The sequence below is a fragment of the Stenella coeruleoalba genome (genome assembly GCF_951394435.1).
Source record: "Stenella coeruleoalba genome assembly, contig: scaffold_89, whole genome shotgun sequence".
NCBI lineage: Eukaryota > Metazoa > Chordata > Mammalia > Artiodactyla > Delphinidae > Stenella > Stenella coeruleoalba.
In genome coordinates, this window is record NW_027646015.1 from 339916 (window position 1) to 361850 (window position 21935).

General features: G+C 43.8%; 1 long non-coding RNA gene across 2 annotated transcripts in view; it reads right to left on the reverse strand.

The window, feature by feature from the left end:
- The window catches only part of LOC307181393, a 439679-nt gene that overhangs the window by 262199 nt on the left and 155545 nt on the right, over window positions 1-21935 (reverse strand). For both annotated transcript variants that reach the window (XR_013826650.1, XR_013826651.1), the window contains exon 2: window positions 11127-11212. This is a non-coding gene — a long non-coding RNA (uncharacterized lncRNA). The remainder of the gene's footprint in view (window positions 1-11126; window positions 11213-21935) is intronic.

Sequence of the window (21935 nt, forward strand, 5' to 3'; positions counted from 1 at the left end):
TTACAGTACAAGTTCAACATCGCAGAAAGTGAAAAATGGATAAAGAAGTTGTGGTATTTACTTACAAAGCAATATCACTCAGCAATGAAATCTGTGTCATCAGGCCCTTAGCAGCACAATGAGTGGATTCAGGTATGATGATTCTAACTGAAATAAGTCACACAGAAAAAGAAACATCATAAGATGTCAGTAATACACGGAATGTAAACTTGGCTACACAGGAACTGAATTACAGAACAGAACAGGGTCTCAAATTTAGAAAACCAACTTATGCTTGCTTAAGGGGAAAGGTGAGTTGGGGTGCTGCATAAAACCAGAGATTGAAATGAGCACAAAGTTCCTTAAGCCAAATATGGAATAGACAAGAGCTACTCCTTGCTCAACGAAATGGACTCAACACCGCATATTAAACGCCTAAGAATGTACCTGACTAGTAAGTATCTTAAAACCTATAGATTGCTATGTCTCCGAAAGAGAATCAAGCATGTGTACAGGGGCATAAACGCAGCAGTGATAGGATTGGAGAGGTTCGGTGAGCAAATGAAGACCCTTTGAAGTCATATTGCATGGTACCCATTCCACGGGTTTCAAATACCCAGGTTTTAGGTATTCTTCCTTCAGCTAAAACATGCATGTGGAACCCAAGTATGATCAACCATGTGAACGGGAGACGTGTTCAAATATGTCTCAGTTTTCCTCCCCTGGTTCTCGGGTGGAACATTCCAGACGCTTTACTAACACTCTCCCCACTTGGAGAGTCAGTCCCTTTAACCTCCTGTTTGGCCCAGTTTGCAATTTCTGCGGAAGATGAACAGGAATAGCGAGAACCAATGAGAGGCTAGCTGGAGGTGTCTGGACGGGCAAATTTAACTCTCATTTCCCACCAGGAAGAGGAAATAACCAAAGGCTCAGCGTGCCGTACCGGAACCAGATTACGGCCTGAAGCCATCCTGCGGTGTTGCGGCCAGCTCAAAAGAAAGCGAGTTTAAGAAAGGAGCTCAGGGGCAATGTAATTCACAAACCTGCAGAGTTATAAATGACAGCTATCGTCCAAAAATAGACTGAAGTAAGGCTGCCAAGAGGACTTGAAAGCGGGGCAGAATTGCAGGAAACCGATTTCAGGAGGTAGACTGGAATTGCATTGAAAGCATAGGAAAAGAGGCAGAACGTCCACAATGATGCACTTGGCCAAAAAGGGCGTATGCGTTTTTTCCTGAATATATTCAGGAAAAAACGCATACGCCCTTTTTGGCCAACCAAGCAAGCTTGCAAAGGAAATCTGCACTACAATGAAGTCTCACTTCCCCCCGGTCAAAAGGGCCATCTGAAAAAAGTGTAAAATCCAGAAAGGCAGGACAAGACATGGAGAACTGGGAGCCTTGTTATGCTGATGGGCGGGATGTAAATTGCCAACAGCCACTCCAGAGAAGTGTATGGTGTTTCCTGAAACATCTAAAAAACAAAGCAACAGAGCCTAGTGCACTTCCACTTATGGTGCTATAGCTTAGGGAAATTAAAATCAAAAAGACACAGCCACCCCAAAGTTTGGGACGCCTCTGTTTACAAGAACCTCGTTTACCGTACAAGTTCAATATCACAGAAAGTGAAAAATGGATAAAGAAGTTGTGGTATTTACTTACAAAGCAATATCACTCAGCAATGAAATCTGTGTCATCAGGCCCTTAGCAGCACAATGAGTGGATTCAGGTATGATGATTCTAACTGAAATAAGTCACAAAGAAAAAGAAACATCATAAGATATCAGTAATACACGGAATGTAAACTTGGCTACACAGGAACTGAATTACAGAACAGAACAGGGTCTCAAATTTAGAAAACCAACTTATGCTTGCTTAAGGGGAAAGGTGAGTTGGGGTGCTGCATAAAACCAGAGATTGAAATGAGCACAGATAAAGTTCCTTAAGCCAAATATGGAATAGACAAGAGCTACTCCTTGCTCAACGAAATGGACTCAACACCCCATATTAAACGCCTAAGAATGTACCTGACTAGTAAGTATCTTAAAACCTATGGATTGCTATGTCTCCAAAAGAGAATCAAGCATGTGTACAGGGGCATAAACGCAGCAGTGATAGGATTGGAGAGGTTCGGTGAGCATATGAAGACCCTTTGAAGTCATATTGCATGGTACCCATTACACGGGTTTCAAGTCTCCAGGTTTAAGGTATTCTTCCTTCAGCTAAAACATGCATGTGAAACCCAGAGTATGATCAACCATGTGAACGGGAGACGTGTTCAAATATGTCTCAGTTTTCGTACCCTGGTACTCGGGTGCAACATTCCAGACGCTTTACTAACACTCTCCCCACTTGGAGAGTCAGCGCCTTTAACCTCCTGTTTGGCCCAGTTTGCAAATTCTGCGGAAGATGAACAGGACTAGCGAGAACCAATGAAAGGCTAGCTGGAGGTGTCTGGACGGGCAAATTTAACTCTCATTTCCCAACAGGAAGAGGAAATAACCAAAGGCTCAGCGTGCCGTACCGGAACGAGATTAGGGCCTGAAGCCATCCTGCGGTGTTGCGGCCAGCTCAAAAGAAAGCGAGTTGAAGAAAGGAGCTCAGGGGCACTGTAATTCACAACCCTGCAGAGTTACAAATGACAGCTATCGTCCAAAAATATACTGAAGTAAGGCTGCCAAGAGGACTTGAAAGCGGGGCAGAATTGCAGGAAACCGATTTCAGGAGGTAGACTGGAATTACCTTGAAAGCATAGGAAAAGAGGCAGAACGTCCACAATGATGCACTTGGCCAAAAAGGGCGTATGCGTTTTTTCCTGAATATATTCAGGAAAAAACGCATACGCCCTTTTTGGCCAACCAAGCAAGCTTGCAAAGGAAATGTGCACTACAATGAAGTCTCACTTCCCCCCGGTCAAAAGGGCCATCTGAAAAAAGTGTAAAATCCAGAAAGGCAGGACAGGCCATGGAGAACTGGGAGCCTTGTTATGCTGATGGGCTGGATGTAAATTGCCAACAACCACTCGGGAGAAGTGTATGGTGTTTCCTGAAACATCTAAAAAACAAAGCAACAGAACCTAGTGCCCTTCCACTTATGGTCCTATAGCTTAGGGAAATTAAAATCAAAAAGACACAGCCACCCCAAAGTTTGGAACGGCTCTGTTTACAAGAACCTCGTTTACAGTACAAGTTCAACATCGCAGAAAGTGAAAAATGGATAAAGAAGTTGTGGTATTTACTTACAAAGCAATATCACTCAGCAATGAAATCTGTGTCATCAGGCCCTTAGCAGCACAATGAGTGGATTCAGGTATGATGATTCTAACTGAAATAAGTCACACAGAAAAAGAAACATCATAAGATATCAGTAATACATGGAATGTAAACTTGGCTACACAGGAACTGAATTACAGAACAGAACAGGGTCTCAAATTTAGAAAACCAACTTATGCTTGCTTAAGGGTAAAGGTGAGTTGGGGTGCTGCATAAAACCAGAGATTGAAATGAGCACAGATAAAGTTCCTTAAGCCAAATATGGAATAGACAAGAGCTACTCCTTGCTCAACGAAATGGACTCAACACCCCATATTAAACGCCTAAGAATGTACCTGACTAGTAAGTATCTTAAAACCTATGGATTGCTATGTCTCCGAAAGAGAATCAAGCATGTATACAGGGGCATAAACGCAGCAGTGATAGGATTGGAGAGATTTGGTGAGCAAATGAAGACCCTTTGAAGTCATATTGCATGGTACCCATTCCACGGGTCTCAACTCTCCAGGTTTAAGGTATTCTTCCTTCAGCTAAAACATGCATGTGGAACCTAGAGTATGATCAACCATGTGATCGGGAGACGTGTTCAAATATGTCTCAGTTTTCGTACACTGGTACTCGGGTGCAGCATTCCAGACGCTTTACTAACACTCTCCCGACTTGGAGAGTCAGTCCCTTTAACCTCCTGTTTGGTCCAGTTTGCAATTTCTACGGAAGATGAACAGGAATAGCGAGAACCAATGGAGACTAGCTGGAGGTGTCTGGACGGGCAAATTTAACTCTCATTTCCTACCAGGAAGAGGAATTAACCAAAGGCTCAGCGTGCCATGCCAGAACCAGATTAGGGCCTGAAGCCATCCTGTGGTGTTGCGGCCAGCTCAAAAAAAGGCGAGTTGAAGAAAGGAGCTCAGGGGCACTGTAATTCACTAACCTGCAGAGTTATAAATGACAGCTATCGTCCAAAAATAGACTGAAGTAAGGCTGCCAAGAGGACTTGAAAGCGGGGCAGAATTGCAGGAAACCGATTTCAGGAGGTAGACTGGAATTGCATTGAAAGCATAGGAAAAGAGGCAGAACGTCCACAATGATGCACTTGGCCAAAAAGGGCGTATGCGTTTTTTCCTGAATATATTCAGGAAAAAACGCATACGCCCTTTTTGGCCAACCAAGCAAGCTTGCAAAGGAAATCTGCACTACAATGAAGTCTCACTTCCCCCCGGTCAAAAGGGCCATCTGAAAAAAGTGTAAAATCCAGAAAGGCAGGACAGGCCATGGAGAACTGGGAGCCTTGTTATGCTGATGGGCGGGATGTAAATTGCCAACAACCACTCGGGAGAAGTGTATGGTGTTTCCTGAAACATCTAAAAAACAAAGCAACAGAGCCTAGGGCACTTCCACTTATGGTCCTATAGCTTAGGGAATTTAAAATCAAAAAGACACAGCCACCCCAAATTTTCGAACGGCTCTGTTTACAAGAACCTCGTTTACAGTACAAGTTCAACATCGCAGAAAGTGAAAAATGGATAAAGAACTTGTGGTATTTACTTACAATGCAGTATCACTCAGCAATGAAATCTGTGTCATCAGGCCCTTAGCAGCACAATGAGTGGATTCAGGTATGATGATTCTAACTGAAATAAGTCACACAGAAAAAGAAACATCATAAGATATCAGTAATACACGGAATGTAAACTTGGCTACACAGGAACTGAATTACAGAACAGAACAGGGTCTCAAATTTAGAAAACCAACTTATGCTTGCTTAAGGGTAAAGGTGAGTTGGGGTGCTGCATAAAACCAGAGATTGAAATGAGCACAGATAAAGTTCCTTAAGCCAAATATGGAATAGACAAGAGCTACTCCTTGCTCAACGAAATGGACTCAACACCGCATATTAAACGCCTAAGAATGTACCTGACTTGTAAGTATCTTAAAACCTATGGATTGCTATGTCTCCGAAAGAGAATCAAGCATGTGTACAGGGGCATAAACGCAGCAGTGATAGGATTGGAGAGGTTCGGTGAGCAAATGAAGACCCTTTGAAGTCATATTGCATGGTACCCATTCCACGGGTTTCAACTACCCAGGTTTAAGGTATTCTTCCTTCAGCTAAAACATGCATGTGGAACCTAGAGTATGATCAACCATGTGATCGGGAGACGTGTTCAAATATGTCTCAGTTTTCGTACACTGGTACTCGGGTGCAGCATTCCAGACGCTTTACTAACACTCTCCCGACTTGGAGAGTCAGTCCCTTTAACCTCCTGTTTGGTCCAGTTTGCAATTTCTACGGAAGATGAACAGGAATAGCGAGAACCAATGGAGACTAGCTGGAGGTGTCTGGACGGGCAAATTTAACTCTCATTTCCTACCAGGAAGAGGAATTAACCAAAGGCTCAGCGTGCCATGCCAGAACCAGATTAGGGCCTGAAGCCATCCTGCGGTGTTGCGGCCAGCTCAAAAGAAGGCGAGTTGAAGAAAGGAGCTCAGGGGCACTGTAATTCACAAACCTGCAGAGTTATAAATGACAGCTATCGTCCAAAAATAGACTGAAGTAAGGCTGCCAAGAGGACTTGAAAGCGGGGCAGAATTGCAGGAAACCGATTTCATGAGGTAAACTGGAATTGCATTGAAAGCATAGGAAAAGAGGCAGAACGTCCACAATGATGCACTTGGCCAAAAACGGCGTATGCGTTTTTTCCTGAATATATTCAGGAAAAAACGCATACGCCCTTTTTGGCCAACCAAGCAAGCTTGCAAAGGAAATCTGCACTACAATGAAGTCTCACTTCCCCCTGGTCAAAAGGGCCATCTGAAAAAAGTGTAAAATCCAGAAAGGCAGGACAGGCCATGGACAACTGGGAGCCTTGTTATGCTGATGGGCGGGATGTAAATTGCCAACAACCACTCGGGAGAAGTGTATGGTGTTTCCTGAAACATCTAAAAAACAAAGCAACAGAACCTAGGGCACTTCCACTTATGGTCCTATAGCTTAGGGAAATTAAAATCAAAAAGACACAGCCACCCCAAAGTTTGGGACGCCTCTGTTTACAAGAACCTCGTTTACAGTACAAGTTCAACACCGCAGAAAGTGAAAAATGGATAAAGAAGTTGTGGTATTTACTTACAAAGCAATATCACTCAGCAATGAAATCTGTGTCATCAGGCCCTTAGCAGCACAATGAGTGGATTCAGGTATGATGATTCTAACTGAAATAAGTCACACAGAAAAAGAAACATCATAAGATATCAGTAATACACGGAATGTAAACTTGGCTAAACAGGAACTGAATTACAGAACAGAACAGGGTCTCAAATTTAGAAAAACAACTTATGCTTGCTTAAGGGTAAAGGTGAGTTGGGGTGCTGCATAAAACCAGAGATTGAAATGAGCACAGATAAAGTTCCTTAAGCCAAATATGGAATAGACAAGAGCTACTCCTTGCTCAACGAAATGGACTCAACACCGCATATTAAACGCCTAAGAATGTACCTGACTAGTAAGTATCTTAAAACCTATGGATTGCTATGTCTCCGAAAGAGAATCAAGCATGTGTACAGGGGCATAAACGCAGCAGTGATAGGATTGGAGAGGTTCGGTGAGCAAATGAAGACCCTTTAAAGTCATATTGCATGGTACCCATTCCACGGGTGTCAACTCTCCAGGTTTAAGGTATTCTTCCTTCAGCTAAAACATGCATGTGGAACCTAGAGTATGATCAACCATGTGATCGGGAGACGTGTTCAAATATGTCTCAGTTTTCGTACCCTGGTACTCGGGTGCAACATTCCAGACGCTTTACTAACACTCTCCCGACTTGGAGAGTCAGTCCCTTTAACCTCCTGTTTGGCCCTGTTTGCAATTTCTGCAGAAGATGAACAGGAATAGCGAGAACCAATGGAGACTAGCTGGAGGTGTCTGGACGGGCAAATTTAACTCTCATTTCCTACCAGGAAGAGGAATTAACCAAAGGCTCAGCGTGCCATGCCACAACCAGATTAGGGCCTGAAGCCATCCTGCGGTGTTGCGGCCAGCTCAAAAGAAGGCGAGTTGAAGAAAGGAGCTCAGGGGCACTGTAATTCACAAACCTGCAGAGTTATAAATGACAGCTATCGTCCAAAAATAGACTGAAGTAAGGCTGCCAAGAGGACTTGAAAGCAGGGCAGAATTGCAGGAAACCGATTTCAGGAGGTAGACTGGAATTGCATTGAAAGCATAGGAAAAGAGGCAGAACGTCCACAATGATGCACTTGGCCAAAAAGGGCGTATGCGTTTTTTCCTGAATATATTCAGGAAAAAACGCATACGCCCTTTTTGGCCAACCAAGCAAGCTTGCAAAGGAAATCTGCACTACAATGAAGTCTCAATTCCCCCCCACCCCCGGTCAAAAGGGCCATCTGAAAAAAGTGTAAAATCCAGAAAGGCAGGACAGGCCATGGAGAACTGGGAGCCTTGTTATGCTGATGGGCGGGATTTAAATTGCCAACAACCACTTGGGAGAAGTGTATGGTGTTTCCTGAAACATCTAAAAAACAAAGCAACAGAACCTAGGGCACTTCCACTTATGGTCCTATAGCTTAGGGAAATTAAAATCAAAAAGACACAGCCACCCCAAAGTTTGGAACGGCTCTGTTTACAAGAACCTCATTTACAGTACAAGTTCAACATCGCAGAAAGTGAAAAATGGATAAAGAAGTTGTGGTATTTACTTACAAAGCAATATCACTCAGCAATGAAATCTGTGTCATCAGGCCCTTAGCAGCACAATGAGTGGATTCAGGTATGATGATTCTAACTGAAATAAGTCACACAGAAAAAGAAACATCATAAGATATCAGTAATACACGGAATGTAAACTTGGCTACACAGGAACTGAATTACAGAACAGAACAGGGTCTCAAATTTCGAAAACCGACTTATGCTTGCTTAAGGGGAAAGGTGAGTTGGGGTGCTGCATAAAACCAGAGATTGAAATGAGCACAGATAAAGTTCCTTAAGCCAAATATGGAATAGACAAGAGCTACTCCTTGCTCAATGAAATGGACTCAACACCGCATATTAAACGCCTAAGAATGTACCTGACTAGTAAGTATCTTAAAACCTATGGATTGCTATGTCTCCGAAAGAGAATCAAGCATGTGTACAGGGGCATAAACGCAGCAGTGATAGGATTGGAGAGGTTCGGTGAGCAAATGAAGACCCTTTGAAGTCATATTGCATGGTACCCATTCCACGGGTTTCAACTACCCAGGTTTAAGGTATTCTTCCTTCAATTAAAACATGCATGTGGAACCCAGAGTATGATCAACCATGTGATCGGGAGACGTGTTCAAATATGTCTCAGTTTTCGTACCCTGGTACTCGGGTGCAACATTCCAGACGCTTTACTAACACTCTCCCTACTTGGTGAGTCAGTGCCTTTAACCTCCTGTTTGCCCCAGTTTGCAATTTCTGCGGAAGATGAACAGGAATAGCGAGAACCAATGAGAGACTAGCTGGAGGTGTCTGGACGGGCAAATTTAACTCTCATTTCCCACCAGGAAGAGGAATTAACCAAAGGCTCAGCGTGCCATGCCAGATCCAGATTAGGGCCTGAAGCCATCCTGCGGTGTTGCGGCCAGCTCACAAGAAAGCGAGTTGAAGAAAGGAGCTCAGGGGCACTGTAATTCACAAACCTGCAGAGTTATAAATGACAGCTATCGTCCAAAAATAGACTGAAGTAAGGCTGCCAAGAGGACTTGAAAGCGGGGCAGAATTGCAGGAAACCGATTTCAGGAGGTAGACTGGAATTGCATTGAAAGCATAGGAAAAGAGGCAGAACGTCCACAATGATGCACTTGGCCAAAAAGGGCGTATGCGTTTTTTCCTGAATATATTCAGGAAAAAACGCATACGCCCTTTTTGGCCAACCAAGCAAGCTTGCAAAGGAAATCTGCACTACAATGAAGTCTCACTTCCCCCCCACCCCCGGTCAAAAGGGCCATCTGAAAAAAGGGTAAAATCCAGAAAGGCAGGACAGGCCATGGAGAACTGGGAGCCTTGTTATGCTGATGGGCGGGATGTAAATTGCCAACAACCACTCGGGAGAAGTGTATGGTGTTTCCTGAATCATCTAAAAAACAAAGCAACAGAGCCTAGGTCACTTCCACTTATGGTCCTATAGCTTAGGGAAATTAAAATCAAAAAGACACAGCCACCCCAAAGTTTGGGACGCCTCTGTTTACAAGAACCACGTTTACAGTACAAGTTCAACATCGCAGAAAGTGAAAAATGGATAAAGAAGTTGTGGTATTTACTTACAAAGCAATATCACTCAGCAATGAAATCTGTGTCATCAGGCCCTTAGCAGCACAATGAGTGGATTCAGGTATGATGATTCTAACTGAAATAAGTCACACAGAAAAAGAAACATCATAAGATATCAGTAATACACGGAATGTAAACTTGGCTACACAGGAACTGAATTACAGAACAGAACAGGGTCTCAAATTTCGAAAACCGACTTATGCTTGCTTAAGGGGAAAGGTGAGTTGGGGTGCTGCATAAAACCAGAGATTGAAATGAGCACAGATAAAGTTCCTTAAGCCAAATATGGAATAGACAAGAGCTACTCCTTGCTCAATGAAATGGACTCAACACCGCATATTAAACGCCTAAAAATGTACCTGACTAGTAAGTATCTTAAAACCTATGGATTGCTATGTCACCGAAAGAGAATCAAGCATGTGTACAGGGACATAAACGCAGCAGTGATAGGATTGGAGAGGTTCGGTGAGCAAAGGAAGACCCTTTGAAGTCATATTGCATGGTACCCATTCCACGGGTTTCAACTACCCAGGTTTTAGGTATTCTTCCTTCAGCTAAAACATGCATGTGGAACCCAGAGTATGATCAACCATGTGATCGGGAGACGTGTTCAAATATGTCTCAGTTTTCGTACCCTGGTACTCGGGTGCAACATTCCAGACGCTTTACTAACACTCTCCCGACTTGGAGAGTCAGTGTCTTTAACCTCCTGTTTGGCCCAGTTTGCAATTTCTGCGGAAGATGAACAGGAATAGCGAGAACCAATGAGAGACTAGCTGGAGGTGTCTGGACGGGCAAATTTAACTCTCATTTCCCACCAGGAAGAGGAAATAACCAAAGGCTCAGCGTGCCGTACCGGAACCAGATTAGGGCCTGAAGCCATCCTGCGGTGTTGCGGCCAGCTCAAAAGAAAGCGAGTTGAAGAAAGGAGCTCAGGGGCACTGTAATTCACAAACCTGCAGAGTTATAAATGACAGCTATCATCCAAAAATAGACTGAAGTAAGGCTGCCAAGAGGACTTGAAAGCGGGGCAGAATTGCAGGAAACCGATTTCAGGAGGTAGACTGGAATTGCATTGAAAGCATAGGAAAAGAGGCAGAACGTCCACAATGATGCACTTGGCCAAAAAGGGCGTATGCGTTTTTTCCTGAATATATTCAGGAAAAAACGCATACGCCCTTTTTGGCCAACCAAGCAAGCTTGCAAAGGAAATCTGCACTACAATGAAGTCTCACTTCCCCCCGGTCAAAAGGGCCATCTGAAAAAAGTGTAAAATCCAGAAAGGCAGGACAGGCCATGGAGAACTGGGAGCCTTGTTATGCTGATGGGCGGGATGTAAATTGCCAACAACCACTTGGGAGAAGTGTATGGTGTTTCCTGAAACATCTAAAAAACAAAGCAACAGAGCCTAGGGCACTTCCACTTATGGTCCTATAGCTTAGGGAAATTAAAATCAAAAAGACACAGCCACCCCAAAGTTTGGAACGGCTCTGTTTACAAAACCTCGTTTAAAGTACAAGTTCAACATCGCAGAAAGTGAAAAATGGATAAAGAAGTTGTGGTATTCACTTAAAAAGCAATATCACTCAGCAATGAAATCTATGTCATCAGGCCCTTAGCAGCACAATGAGTGGATTCAGGTACGATGATTCTAACTGAAATAAGTCACACAGAAAAAGAAACATCATAAGATATCAGTAATACACGGAATGGAAACTTCGGTACACAGGAACTGAATTACAGAACAGAACAGGGTCTCAAATTTAGAAAACCAACTTATGCTTGCTTAAGGGTAAAGGTGAGTTGGGGTGCTGCATAAAACCAGAGATTGAAATGAGCACAGATAAAGTTCCTTAAGCCAAATATGGAATAGACAAGAGCTACTCCTTGCTCAACGAAATCGACTCAACACCGCATATTAAGCGCCTAAGAATGTACCTGACTAGTAAGTATCTTAAAACCTATGGATTGCTATGTCTCCGAAAGAGAATCAAGCATGTGGACAGGGACATAAACGAAGCAGTGATAGGATTGGAGAGGTTCGGTGAGCAAATGAAGACCCTTTGAAGTCATATTGCATGGTACCCATTCCACGGGTTTCAACTACCCAGGTTTTAGGTATTCTTCCTTCAGCTAAAACATGCATGTGGAACCCAAGTATGATCAACCATGTGAACGGGAGACGTGTTCAAATATGTCTCAGTTTTCCTCCCCTGGTACTCGGGTGCAACATTCCAGACGCTTTACTAACACTCTCCCCACTTGGAAAGTGAGCGCCTTTAACCTCCTGTTTGGCCCAGTCTGCAATTTCTGCGGAAGATGAACAAGAATAGCGAGAACCAATGAGAGGCTAGCTGGAGGTGTCTGGACGGGCAAATTTAACTCTCATTTCCCACCAGGAAGAGGAAATAACCAAAGGCTCAGCGTGCCGTGCCGGAACCAGATTAGGGCCTGAAGCCATCCTGCGGTGTTGCGGCCAGGTCACAAGAAAGCGAGTTGAAGAAAGGAGCTCAGGGGCACTGTAATTCACAAACCTGCAGAGTTATAAATGACACCTATCGTCCAAAAATAGACTGAAGTAAGGCTGCCAAGAGGACTTGAAAGCGGGGCAGAATTGCAGGAAACCGATTTCAGGAGGTAGACTGGAATTGCATTGAAAGCATAGGAAAAGAGGCAGAACGTCCACAATGATGCACTTGGCCAAAAAGGGTGTATGCGTTTTTTCCTGAATATATTCAGGATAAAACGCATACGCCCTTTTTGGCCAACCAAGCAAGCTTGCAAAGGAAATCTGCACTACAATGAAGTCTCACTTCCCCCCGGTCAAAAGGGCCATCTGAAAAAAGTGTAAAATCCAGAAAGGCAGGACAGGCCATGGAGAACTGGGAGCCTTGTTATGCTGAAGGGCGGGATATAAATTGCCAACAAACACTCGGGAGAAGTGTATGGTGTTTCCTGAAACATCTAAAAAACAAAGCAACAGAGCCTAGGGCACTTCCACTTATGGTCCTATAGCTTAGGGAATTTAAAATCAAAAAGACACAGCCACCCCAATGTTTCGAACGGTTCTGTTTACAAGAATCTCGTTTACAGTACAAGTTCAACATCGCAGAAAGTGAAAAATGGATAAAAAAGTTGTGGTATTTACTTACAAAGCAATATCACTCAGCAATGAAATCTGTGTCATCAGGCCCTTAGCAGCACAATGAGTGGATTCAGGTATGATGATTCTAACTGAAATAAGTCACACAGAAAAAGAAACATCATAAGATATCAGTAATACACGGAATGTAAACTTGGCTACACAGGAACTGAATTACAGAACAGAACAGGGTCTCAAATTTAGAAAACCAACTTATTCTTGCTTAAGGGTAAAGGTGAGTTGGGGTGCTGCATAAAACCAGAGATTGAAATGAGCACAGATAAAGTTCCTTAAGCCAAATATGGAATAGACAAGAGCTACTCCTTGCTCAACGAAATGGACTCAACACCCCATATTAAACGCCTAAGAATGTACCTGACTAGTAAGTATCTTAAAACCTATGGATTGCTATGTCTCCGAAAGAGAATCAAGCATGTGTACAGGGGCATAAACGCAGCAGTGATAGGATTGGAGAGGTTCGGTGAGCAAATGAAGACCCTTTGAAGTCATATTGCATGGTACCCATTCCACGGGTTTCAACTACCCAGGTTTTAGGTATTCTTCCTTCAGCTAAAACATGCATGTGGAACCCAGAGTATGATCAACCATGGGAACGGGAGACGTGTTCAAATATGTCTCAGTTTTCCTCCCCTGGTACTCGGGTGCAACATTCCAGACGCTTTACTAACACTCTCCCCACTTGGAGAGTCAGCGCCTTTAACCTCCTGTTTGGCCCAGTTTGCAATTTCTGCGGAAGATGAACAGGAATAGCGAGAACCAATGAGAGGCTAGCTGGAGGTGTCTGGACGGGCAAATTTAACTCTCATTTCCCACCAGGAAGAGGAAATAACCAAAGGCTCAGCGTGCCGTACCGGAACCAGATTAGGGCCTGAAGCCATCCTGCGGTGTTGCGGCCAGCTCAAAAGAAAGCGAGTTGAAGAAAGGAGCTCAGGGGCACTGTAATTCACAAACCTGCAGAGTTATAAATGACAGCTATCGTCCAAAAATAGACTGAAGTAAGGCTGCCAAGAGGACTTGAAAGCGGGGCAGAATTGCAGGAAACCGATTTCAGGAGGTAGACTGGAATTGCATTGAAAGCATAGGAAAAGAGGCAGAACGTCCACAATGATGCACTTGGCCAAAAAGGGCGTATGCGTTTTTTCCTGAATATATTCAGGAAAAAACGCATACGCCCTTTTTGGCCAACCAAGCAAGCTTGCAAAGGAAATCTGCACTACAATGAAGTCTCACTTCCCCCCGGTCAAAAGGGCCATCTGAAAAAAGTGTAAAATCCAGAAAGGCAGGACAGGCCATGGAGAACTGGGAGCCTTGTTATGCTGATGGGCGGGATGTAAATTGCCAACAACCACTTGGGAGAAGTGTATGGTGTTTCCTGAAACATCTAAAAAACAAAGCAACAGAGCCTAGGGCACTTCCACTTATGGTCCTATAGCTTAGGGAAATTAAAATCAAAAAGACACAGCCACCCCAAAGTTTGGGACGGCTCTGTTTACAAGAACCTCGTTTACAGTACAAGTTCAACATTGCAGAAAGTGAAAAATGGATAAAGAAGTTGTGGTATTTAGTTACAAAGCAATATCACTCAGCAATGAAATCTGTGTCATCAGGCCCTTAGCAGCACAATGAGTGGATTCAGGTATGATGATTCTAACTGAAATAAGTCACACAGAAAAAGAAACATCATAAGATATCAGTAATACACGGAATGTAAACTTGGCTACACAGGAACTGAATTACAGAACAGAACAGGGTCTCAAATTTAGAAAACCAACTTATGCTTGCTTAAGGGGAAAGGTGAGTTGGGGTGCTGCATAAAACCAGGGATTGAAATGAGCACAAAGTTCCTTAAGCCAAATATGGAATAGACAAGAGCTACTCCTTGCTCAACGAAGTGGACTCAACACCGCATATTAAACGCCTAAGAATGTACCTGACTAGTAAGTATCTTAAAACCTATAGATTGCTATGTCTCCGAAAGAGAATCAAGCATGTGTACAGGGGCATAAACGCAGCAGTGATAGGATTGGAGAGGTTCAGTGAGCAAATGAAGACCTTTGAAGTCATATTGCATGGTACCCATTCCACGGGTTTCAACTACACAGATTTTAGGTATTCTTCCTTCAGCTAAAACATGCATGTGGAACCCAGAGTATGATCAACCATGTGATCGGGAGACGTGTTCAAATATGTCTCAGTTTTCCTCCCCTGGTACTCGGGTGCAACATTCCAGACGCTTTACTAACACTCTCCCCACTTGGAGAGTCAGTCCCTTTAACCTCCTGTTTGGCCCAGTTTGCAATTTCTGCGGAAGATGAACAGGAATAGCGAGAACCAATGAGAGGCTAGCTGGAGGTGTCTGGACGGGCAAATTTAACTCTCATTTCCCACCAGGAAGAGGAAATAACCAAAGGCTCAGCGTGCCGTACCGGAACCAGATTAGGGCCTGAAGCCATCCTGCGGTGTTGCGGCCAGCTCAAAAGAAAGCGAGTTGAAGAAAGGAGCTCAGGGGCACTGTAATTCACAAACCTGCAGAGTTATAAATGACAGCTATCGTCCAAAAATAGACTGAAGTAAGGCTGCCAAGAGGACTTGAAAGCGGGGCAGAATTGCAGTAATCCGATTTCAGGAGGTAGACTGGAATTGCATTGAAAGCATAGGAAAAGAGGCAGAACGTCCACAATGATGCACTTGGCCAAAAAGGGCGTATGCGTTTTTTCCTGAATATATTCAGGAAAAAACGCATACGCCCTTTTTGGCCAACCAAGCAAGCTTGCAAAGGAAATCTGCACTACAATGAAGTCTCACTTCCCCCCGGTCAAAAGGGCCATCTGAAAAAAGTGTAAAATCCAGAAAGGCAGGACAGGCCATGGAGAACTGGGAGCCTTGTTATGCTGATGGGCGGGATGTAAATTGCCAACAACCACTCGGGAGAAGTGTATGGTGTTTCCTGAAACATCTAAAAAACAAAGCAACAGAACCTAGGGCACTTCCACTTATGGTCCTATAGCTTAGGGAAATTAAAATCAAAAAGACACAGCCACCCCAAAGTTTGGAACGGCTCTGTTTATAAGAACCTCGTTTACAGTACAAGTTCAACATTGCAGAAAGTGAAAAATGGATAAAGAAGTTGTGGTATTTAGTTACAAAGCAATATCACTCAGCAATGAAATCTGTGTCATCAGGCCCTTAGCAGCACAATGAGTGGATTCAGGTATGATGATTCTAACTGAAATAAGTCACACAGAAAAAGAAACATCATAAGATAACAGTAATACACGGAATGTAAACTTGGCTACACAGGAACTGAATTACAGAACAGAACAGGGTCTCAAATTTAGAAAACCAACTTATGCTTGCTTAAGGGGAAAGGTGAGTTGGGGTGCTGCATAAAACCAGAGATTGAAATGAGCACAAAGTTCCTTAAGCCAAATATGGAATAGACAAGAGCTACTCCTTGCTCAACGAAATGGACTCAACACCGCATATTAAACGCCTAAGAATGTACCTGACTAGTAAGTATCTTAAAACCTATAGATTGCTATGTCTCCGAAAGAGAATCAAGCATGTGTACAGGGGCATAAACGCAGCAGTGATAGGATTGGAGAGGTTCAGTGAGCAAATGAAGACCTTTGAAGTCATATTGCATGGTACCCATTCCACGGGTTTCAACTACGCAGATTTTAGGTATTCTTCCTTCAGCTAAAACATGCATGTGGAACCCAGAGTATGATCAACCATGTGATCGGGAGACGTGTTCAAATATGTCTCAGTTTTCCTCCCCTGGTACTCGGGTGCAACATTCCAGACGCTTTACTAACACTCTCCCCACTTGGAGAGTCAGCACCTTTAACCTCCTGTTTGGCCCAGTTTGCAATTTCTGCGGAAGATGAACAGGAATAGCGAGAACCAATGAGAGGCTAGCTGGAGGTGTCTGGACGGGCAAATTTAACTCTCATTTCCCACCAGGAAGAGGAATTAACCAAAGGCTCAGCATCCGGGCCGGAACCAGATTAGGGCCTGAAGCCATCCTGCGGTGTTGCGGCCAGCTCACAAGAAAGCGAGTGGAAGAAAGGAGCTCAGGGGCACTGTAATTCACAAACCTGCAGAGTTATAAATGACAGCAATCGTCCAAAAATAGACTGAAGTAAGGCTGCCAAGAGGACTTGAAAGCGGGGCAGAATTGCAGGAAACCGATTTCAGGAGGTAGACTGGAATTGCATTGAAAGCATAGGAAAAGAGGCAGAACGTCCACAATGATGCACTTGGCCAAAAAGGGCGTATGCGTTTTTTCCTGAATATATTCAGGAAAAAACGCATACGCCCTTTTTGGCCAACCAAGCAAGCTTGCAAAGGAAATCTGCACTACAATGAAGTCTCACTTCCCCCCGGTCAAAAGGGCCATCTGAAAAAAGTGTAAAATCCAGAAAGGCAGGACAGGCCATGGAGAACTGGGAGCCTTGTTATGCTGATGGGCGGGATGTAAATTGCCAACAACCACTTGGGAGAAGTGTATGGTGTTTCCTGAAACATCTAAAAAACAAAGCAACAGAGCCTAGGGCACTGCCACTTATGGTCCTATAGCTTAGGGAAATTAAAATCAAAAAGACACAGCCACCCCAAAGTTTGGGACGGCTCTGTTTACAAGAACCTCGTTTACAGTACAAGTTCAACATTGCAGAAAGTGAAAAATGGATAAAGAAGTTGTGGTATTTAGTTACAAAGCAATATCACTCAGCAATGAAATCTGTGTCATCAGGCCCTTAGCAGCACAATGAGTGGATTCAGGTATGATGATTCTAACTGAAATAAGTCACACAGAAAAAGAAACATCATAAGATATCAGTAATACACGGAATGTAAACTTGGCTACACAGGAACTGAATTACAGAACAGAACAGGGTCTCAAATTTAGAAAACCAACTTATGCTTGCTTAAGGGGAAAGGTGAGTTGGGGTGCTGCATAAAACCAGAGATTGAAATGAGCACAAAGTTCCTTAAGCCAAATATGGAATAGACAAGAGCTACTCCTTGCTCAACGAAGTGGACTCTACACCGCATATTAAACGCCTAAGAATGTACCTGACTAGTAAGTATCTTAAAACCTATAGATTGCTATGTCTCCGAAAGAGAATCAAGCATGTGTACAGGGGCATAAACGCAGCAGTGATAGGATTGGAGAGGTTCAGTGAGCAAATGAAGACCTTTGAAGTCATATTGCATGGTACCCATTCCACGGGTTTCAACTACACAGATTTTAGGTATTCTTCCTTCAGCTAAAACATGCATGTGGAACCCAGAGTATGATCAACCATGTGATCGGGAGACGTGTTCAAATATGTCTCAGTTTTCCTCCCCTGGTACTCGGGTGCAACATTCCAGACGCTTTACTAACACTCTCCCCACTTGGAGAGTCAGTCCCTTTAACCTCCTGTTTGGCCCAGTTTGCAATTTCTGCGGAAGATGAACAGGAATAGCGAGAACCAATGAGAGGCTAGCTGGAGGTGTCTGGACGGGCAAATTTAACTCTCATTTCCCACCAGGAAGAGGAAATAACCAAAGGCTCAGCGTGCCGTACCGGAACCAGATTAGGGCCTGAAGCCATCCTGCGGTGTTGCGGCCAGCTCAAAAGAAAGCGAGTTGAAGAAAGGAGCTCAGGGGCACTGTAATTCACAAACCTGCAGAGTTATAAATGACAGCTATCGTCCAAAAATAGACTGAAGTAAGGCTGCCAAGAGGACTTGAAAGCGGGGCAGAATTGCAGGAATCCGATTTCAGGAGGTAGACTGGAATTGCATTGAAAGCATAGGAAAAGAGGCAGAACGTCCACAATGATGCACTTGGCCAAAAAGGGCGTATGCGTTTTTTCCTGAATATATTCAGGAAAAAACGCATACGCCCTTTTTGGCCAACCAAGCAAGCTTGCAAAGGAAATCTGCACTACAATGAAGTCTCACTTCCCCCCGGTCAAAAGGGCCATCTGAAAAAAGTGTAAAATCCAGAAAGGCAGGACAGGCCATGGAGAACTGGGAGCCTTGTTATGCTGATGGGCGGGATGTAAATTGCCAACAACCACTCGGGAGAAGTGTATGGTGTTTCCTGAAACATCTAAAAAACAAAGCAACAGAACCTAGGGCACTTCCACTTATGGTCCTATAGCTTAGGGAAATTAAAATCAAAAAGACACAGCCACCCCAAAGTTTGGAACGGCTCTGTTTATAAGAACCTCGTTTACAGTACAAGTTCAACATTGCAGAAAGTGAAAAATGGATAAAGAAGTTGTGGTATTTAGTTACAAAGCAATATCACTCAGCAATGAAATCTGTGTCATCAGGCCCTTAGCAGCACAATGAGTGGATTCAGGTATGATGATTCTAACTGAAATAAGTCACACAGAAAAAGAAACATCATAAGATAACAGTAATACACGGAATGTAAACTTGGCTACACAGGAACTGAATTACAGAACAGAACAGGGTCTCAAATTTAGAAAACCAACTTATGCTTGCTTAAGGGGAAAGGTGAGTTGGGGTGCTGCATAAAACCAGAGATTGAAATGAGCACAGATAAAGTTCCTTAAGTCAAATATGGAATAGACAAGAGCTACTCCTTGCTCAACGAAATGGACTCAACACCGCATATTAAACGCCTAAGAATGTACCTGACTAGTAAGTATCTTAAAACCTACGGATTGCTATGTCTCCGAAAGAGAATCAAGCATGTGTACAGGGGCATAAACGCAGCAGTGATAGGATTGGAGAGGTTCTGTGAGCAAATGAAGACCCTTTGAAGTCATATTGCATGGTACCCATTCCACGGGTTTCAACTACCCAGGTTTTAGGTATTCTTCCTTCAGCTAAAACATGCATGTGGAACCCAGAGTATGATCAACCATGTGATCGGGAGACGTGTTCAAATATGTCTCAGTTTTCCTCCCCTGGTACTCGGGTGCAACATTCCAGACGCTTTACTAACACTCTCCCCACTTGGAGAGTCAGCACCTTTAACCTCCTGTTTGGCCCAGTTTGCAATTTCTGCGGAAGATGAACAGGAATAGCGAGAACCAATGAGAGGCTAGCTGGAGGTGTCTGGACGGGCAAATTTAACTCTCATTTCCCACCAGGAAGAGGAATTAACCAAAGGCTCAGCATCCGGGCCGGAACCAGATTAGGGCCTGAAGCCATCCTGCGGTGTTGCGGCCAGCTCACAAGAAAGCGAGTGGAAGAAAGGAGCTCAGGGGCACTGTAATTCACAAACCTGCAGAGTTATAAATGACAGCAATCATCCAAAAATAGACTGAAGTAAGGCTGCCAAGAGTACTTGAAAGCGGGGCAGAATTGCAGGAAACCGATTTCAGGAGATAGACTGGAATTGCATTGAAAGCATAGGAAAAGAGGCAGAACGTCCACAATGATGCACTTGGCCAAAAAGGGCGTATGCGTTTTTTCCTGAATATATTCAGGAAAAAACGCATACGCCCTTTTTGGCCAACCAGGCAAGCTTGCAAAGGAAATCTGCACTACAATGAAGTCTCACTTCCCCCCAGTCAAAAGGGCCATCTGAAAAAAGTGTAAAATCCAGAAAGGCAGGACAGGCCATGGAGAACTGGGAGCCTTGTTATGCTGATGGGCGGGATGTAAATTGCCAACAGACACTAGGGAGAAGTGTATGGTGTTTCCTGAAACATCTAAAAAACAAAGCAACAGAGCCTAGGGCACTTCCACTTATGGTCCTATAGCTTAGGGAAATTAAAATCAAAAAGACACAGCCACCCCAAAGTTTGGGACGCCTCCGTTTACAAGAACCTCGTTTACCGTACAAGTTCAATATCACAGAAAGTGAAAAATGGATAAAGAACTTGTGGTACTTACGTACAATGCAGTATCACTCAGCAATGAAATCTATGTCATCAGGCCCGTAGCAGCATAATGAGTGGATTCAGGTACAATGATTCTAACTGAAATAAGTCACACAGAAAAAGAAACATCATAAGATATCACTAATACACGGAATGTAAACTTGGATACACAGGAACTGAATTACAGAACAGAACAGGGTCTCAAATTTAGAAAACCAACTTATGCTTGCTTAAGGGGAAAGGTGAGTTGGGGTGCTGCATAAAACCAGAGATTGAAATGAGCACAGATAAAGTTCCTTAAGCCAAATATGGAATAGACAAGAGCTACTCCTTGCTCAACGAAATGGACTCAACACCGCATATTAAACGCCTAAGAATGTACCTGACTAGTAAGTATCTTAAAACCTATGGATTGCTATGTCTACAAAAGAGAATCAAGCATGTGTACAGGGGCATGAACGCAGCAGTGATAGGATTGGAGAGGTTCGGTGAGCAAATGAAGACCGTTTGAAGTCATATTGCATGGTACCCATTCCACGGGTCTCAACTCTCCAGGTTTAAGGTATTCTTCCTTCAGCTAAAACATGCATGTGGAACCCCGAGTATGATCAACCGTGTGAACGGGAGACGTGTTCAAATATGTCTCAGTTTTCCTCCCCTGGTACTCGGGTGCAAAATTCCAGACCCTTTACTAACACTCTCCCGACTTGGAGAGTCAGTGCCTTTAACCTCCTGTTTGGCCCAGTTTGCAATTTCTGTGGAAGATGAACAGGAATAGGGAGAACCAATGAGAGACTAGCTGGAGGTGTCTGGACGGGCAAATTTAACTCTCATTTCCCACCAGGAAGAGGAAATAACCAAAGGCTCAGCGTGCCGTGCCGGAACCAGATTAGGGCCTGAAGCCATCATGCGGTGTTGCGGCCAGCTCAAAAGAAAGCAAATTGAAGAAAGGAGCTCAGGGTCTCTGTAATTCACAAACCTGCAGAGTTATAAATGACAGCTATCGTCCAAAAATATACTGAAGTAAGCCTGCCAAGAGGACTTGAAAGCGGGGCAGAATTGCAGGATACCGATTTCAGGAGGTAGACTGGAATTGCATTGAAAGCATAGGAAAAGAGGCAGAACGTCCACAATGATGCACTTGGCCAAAAAGGGCGTATGCGTTTTTTCCTGAATATATTCAGGGAAAAACGCCTACGCCCTTTTTGGCCAACCAAGCAAGCTTGCAAAGGAAATCTGCACTACAATGAAGTCTCACTTCCTCCCGGTCAACAGGGCCATCTGAAAAATGTGTAAAACCCAGAAAGGCAGGACAGGCCATGGAGAACTGGGAGCCTTGTTATGCTGATGGGCGGGATGT